At 44.1% G+C, this 5,263-nt stretch overlaps 1 long non-coding RNA gene across 1 annotated transcript; it reads left to right on the top strand.

The window, feature by feature from the left end:
* The first annotated feature begins 367 nt into the window (after window positions 1–367).
* On the top strand, window positions 368–4,040 carry LOC111751274 (uncharacterized). The gene is made up of 3 exons (XR_002786355.2): window positions 368–1,721; window positions 2,724–2,834; window positions 3,598–4,040. It is a non-coding gene; the product is annotated as an uncharacterized LOC111751274 (long non-coding RNA).
* Window positions 4,041–5,263: the final 1,223 nt, after the last annotated feature.

Raw genomic sequence — 5,263 nt, 5'->3', positions numbered from 1 at the left:
CGTAGAAATATGGACCAAGTGCCAGGAAAACAGAGCTAAGGAGTAATTATTTGTTACTGGGTGTCTTAGAGAAGCAAAGCCAGTAAAGCATATAAGTATATATAGAGAGATTTACATCAAGGAAACAGCTCATGTGATTGTAGGGGTTGAAATGTCCCAAATCCTTGGATCAGGATAGATGTCTTTCCGAATTCACGGAGCTGCAGAAGCTGACAAACCCAAGATGAGCAGGTGGGAGAGCAGGGCTCCTACTCACAGGCTGTGAAGGTCAAGGAATCCCCAAGGTCAGCAGGCAAGACCACAAGGTTTCTCCTGATTCATGTAGCTGTACAGGCTGGTGAATCCAAGAAAGACACATCGGGGAGCAGGACTCTTGCTCGAAGGCCGTGAATATGGACAAATCCTAAGATAGACAGGTAAGCTCTGCTAGCTCAAGTCCCAAGAACCAGAGGTCAGACAAGAGACAGCTGCTGAATCCAGAACAAGCCAACAACTTTTGCAAGGCGAGCAGGAAATAAGTAGGTGATGGAAGGCAGAAAGATGAAGGCTGAGGGGGTGAAGAGCCACCACAGGTTGCACCCCCGCCAGTACCACTCAGAAGATTCCATCATGGGGATGATAAAAACCAAAAAAAACCCAAACCTGACTCATAGGACCCTATAGGACAGAGTAGAACTTCCCCATGGAGTTTCCAAGGAGTGCCTGGTGGATTCGAACAGCTGACCTCTTGGTTAGCAGCTGTAGCACTTAACCACTATGCCACCAGGGTTTCCATGGGGGTGATAACATATCACATTTCAACAGAGAAGTGATCACAACATTATACGACTGCCAAAACACTGAGAATCATGGCCAGCCAAGTTGACACACAATCTTAACCATCACCCTGGGGGAGGAGGGTGTTGGGTTTGAAGAAAGCTTTAAAAAGGTATGAATGTTTATGTTGGAATGTGGAAGATAGGGAAAAGGTTTTTTCCAGACAGAGAAGTAAATTCTAGGTGGAAGAGATCATCCAGAGACATGTAGGAATGTTCATGGGTGGCATGTCTGGGGAACACTTAAATATTCTATTAGAGAGAGACATGGGGAAGTGATGAGAGAGCCCCTGAGCATGAGGCTGGAAAAAGACGTTTGGACCAGATTTTGAAGAATTGGAGAAGCTTTGAAGGTTTTTAACAGGTGAGTGGTAACCAGCTGAAGCTTGGAAAAGAAAATTAGACAGTCTATTAAGCAGGGAGGGAGGAAGGAAATATATTTAGTAAGTACCAGGTGCTAGGATTATGGTGGGAGGTGGAGAGTGAAGTCAAGAATGACTCTTCACTTAAGTAGATGGTGGTGAGGATACTACGCACAATACTGTTGAGAGTGAGCAAGTTTTGAGGGAAGATGATGCATTCAACTTGAACATGTTTATAGTAGAAATGTCAACTCTTTCCTCCTCAAATAATTTCCTTCCTGTATTAGTTATTGTCTTAGTCATCTAGTGCTGCTCTAACAGAAAAACCACAAGTAGATGGCTTTAACGAAGGGAAGTTTATTCTCTCACAGTCCAGTAGGCTAGAAGTCTGAATTCAGGCTCCAGGGGAAGGCTTTCTCTCTTTGTAGGCTCGGAGGAGAGACTGAAAACCAGCAGAGAATACGGTATGGAGAATGGGGTCCTTGTGGTCAAATGTTGCAGATTGGTGAAGGAAAAGCAAGACTGGCAAAATTTTAATGAAGAGGTAAGGTTAAGAAAACACTTTTCACTAATAGTGGGGCAGAAACTAAATAGAAGTGACATGGAGAGTGGATGGAAGATAAGAATGGGGACCAGGGATATATGAAGCCTTGCTTTCAGGAAGGTTGTGGTCAACTGAAAAGGATTGTGTGAAAAATTAAGCCAGGCTGGGGGCAAGGTTGAAGAAAGGTCCTTTGAAGAATGGGAGACTTGAGCTTGTTGAAAGGCTAAAGGGAAGGTGAGTAGACTGGAGATACAAGAGGGAAGGGAGAATAATAAACCCTCCTATCTGTAGAGCATTTTACAATTTAAACAGTGTTTTGTATTCATTTTCTCCTGTGGGGTAGATAGAACCAACACTGCCATCTCTGTTTGATAGATGGGGAATCTGAGACTTAGAGGACCAAATGTCATTATTAAAGAGGATACAACAAGGATATGAACTCAGGACTCCTGAGTTTGGCTAGGTTTTTTTTGTAGATGTTGTTTTGTCTCAGTTTTTATTCTTTGTCTTCCATGTAAGGGGAAGGATGACTTGAAAGAGTAATAAAAAGTAGCAAAGAATAATAAAGAGTAACAAAATTATTTTTCCATTACCTAATTTAATTAAATCACTACAATAACACTGTGAGGTTGGCAGAACAAGCATCATCCTCATTACACTGATGAGCAAACTGAGGATCAGTCAAGTAACTTACATAATGCCACATAGCTAAGAGATGGTTGAGAAAAGGGCCAAACCCTTGTCTTCTTACTTGTAGTGCAGTGCTCTTGTCACTGAGCCTTCTTGTTGACAATGCTACTTCCTCCTGCACTTAAGAAAGCCTGTAGCTGCTGTGGTAGATAGTGCTTCTCCATCCCATTTTTCATTCTCCTCTTCTTTTGGAAACGTGGAAGGAGAGTACATTTTCATCCCCTTGATTTAGGCATGACCATGTGACTTGCTTTGACAAATGGAATATGAGCTGGTATGCAGTCCTCCATATTCTCTCTTCCACTGCCTTAGCTATTGTGGAGGAAAAAGAGCCTTAAGATGAAAGATGCCTGAATGTCGAATGCTGATTCAAAAACTGGAGCTACCACCTGGAGAGTTGCCTGAACCTGGGGCAGACTTCAGGTGAGTGATAAATAAACTGGTATTTAGGGTTGTTACAGCAGCACAATCTATCCTATACAGTTGCAGACCAACAAAATCTTCCCAATGAAAAAATAAAAAATCCCAGGGTCTCATAGGTGACCCTACCCAAAAGAAGCAAGCATCTTCCCAGAATAGCTAAAAAATAAACAGCACTAAGTCCCCCTAGTAGTTAAAATGCCATCAAGACTTTTTTTTTTAAAGGTTATATTGGCTGGTGAGTTTTTAGTATGAGGTTCAGCTTTGGGCTTAAGGAGAAATTGTTTTCACAGATGTTCAGGGTGTGTTATGAGGAAATGGCCTTTTACATGAGTTCAGATTGATGAGGCCTCCTGGGACCCCCTCTGACTACATGCACAGAGGAAGTAGGGAGTGCATGGGGTTAGCCCCATCTCCAGTCTCCAACCTTCTCAGGGAGGGAGGGACCAGGACAGGCACAAAAGAGCACAGTGGAGTTTGAGGAAGACCAAGAAAAGGAGGTAGATGAGTTGATGAACAAGATTCAGAGCCATGTATATTCGGGCTTGGGTCCTGGTCCTGCCATTCATTAGCCAACTTACTTAATTTCTCTGAGTCTTAAAAGTGTGTTCTACAAAATGCAACTAATGATACTTACCTCAGAATTATAGTGAATCTAGACAGATTCAATAAATCACAGTTATCATCATTACTTTTCTTGTTTTTACTGTTAATATCTTACAATGGGGACATGATGGTCTAGTTTTTTATTTTTTCTCCCCTTCAGGTTTCACAGGTCCAGGGAAGGTGGTGGAGTTGGGAGAAGGAGTTATAGAAGCTTCTTCTACTTCCCTTCCATTTTTATTTCATCTTTTCTGACAACATTTTGGGATGGCGAAACCTTGGGAAGTTCAGTTTCAGAATGGAGGTACCTTCCTTTTAGAAGTTACATTTGAGTCTTAAAAAGTAAGAACAGCCAGGGTGGGGCAGAGGGGAAAGAAAATTGCTGGCTGCATAGACCTGGCTCCAGGGTAATGGTCCTAAGTGAGGAGACAAAGGGGCCTTTTAACTGACTTCCTACACTGTCCAGCCTAGCTTGCCAGGGATGGAAGGAAAACTGATTTGGGGTAGGTTCCTGTTTAGTATTAAATAGAATTCAATGGACTGACCATCCTATCTAACATAGCTCTTGGGGACCAGAGCAAAGTGCTGGCAGCCACATTGGGTGCAATCCAAGAGAGGGGATTGAAATCCTCAGCACAGCCATTGGCCCCAGTGGAGATTTTGTCTGGTCGGGGCTGCTTAACTTAATGATAAGCAATAACCCGTTGCCATCGAGTCGATTTGGACTTACAGTGGCCCTATAGGACAGAGTAGAACTGCTCCGTGGGGTTTCCAAGGAGTGGCTGGTGGATTGGAACTGCCGACCTTTTGACTAGCAGCCAGGCTCTTAACCACTGCACCACCAGGGCTCCATGATAAGCAATTATATCCCTAAAATCATAATTCTTACATGTTTTACAGGCATATTACAATAAATATTTAAGTATTACAATTTTTTGAGACTATTCATCCATGCCCTGTCTCAAATCATCTTGCTGACAACTGGTGGTGCACAGACCACATTTTGGGATACTTGCTTTAGAAGCTGAGGGAAACAAGGAGGCATCTTACAAACAGGAGCTGGGAGAAAGGGGCATTTGCATAGAGCAACTCATGTTCTCTCAGCTCCAGCCCCATGGGTGGCCTCCATCTTGGTTTCGGCTCTGTCTCAGCACCACCATCTGCTCTGAATGAGCAGCCTTTTGTGAAAAGCTGTGGGAGGATCAGCCTGGCTGATTGGCTGGAGCTGTGCCCAGAGTGCCCAGATGTACATTTGCCCCAAAAGAAGGGGCACAGCTGGGGTTCACTGTCTCTCTTGAGGTTTGGATTTCCTGGTGAAGCTCAACTCTGCCTCCCTCTATCCTGTAGTACATTCTGCTCAACTTGGCGGTGAGGGAGAATGCCCATTGCGGCACTGTGAGCTCCCTTACCGCCGTCTGCCTGCCATTTGCTGCCACTGGGGACATGCGATTGCTTCCATGGAAACAGAACCATGGATTGTTTTTTCCAGAAAACATCTCAATCTAATTTGTGTAGAGCTGGGTAGGGTGTGTGTGGGGGGGCGGGGAGGAGGACCAGGGGATGGGGGTTGTGTTTTAGTCACAGAGTAGGGCTGAGAAGAGGAAAGGGAATTTGCATAGAACCCCAATTTTCCTTGAATCCCAGGAAGTTAATCATTCCAGGTGATTGTTAGAATTATGAAGTCAACCGAGCCTTATTAAGAGGTGGCTAGTGGCACAGCAGTTAAGTGCTTGGGGGCTAACCGAAAGGTCAGCAGTTAGAACCCACCAGTGGCTCCTCAGGAAAAAAACCTGGTGACCTGTTCCCATAGAGATTTCAGCCTAGGAAAT

This window comes from Loxodonta africana, chromosome 19 (genome assembly GCF_030014295.1).
Source record: "Loxodonta africana isolate mLoxAfr1 chromosome 19, mLoxAfr1.hap2, whole genome shotgun sequence".
Lineage (NCBI taxonomy): Eukaryota > Metazoa > Chordata > Mammalia > Proboscidea > Elephantidae > Loxodonta > Loxodonta africana.
The sequence above is the reverse complement of the archived record's forward strand: the minus strand, read 5'-3'. Positions and strand labels throughout refer to the sequence as shown.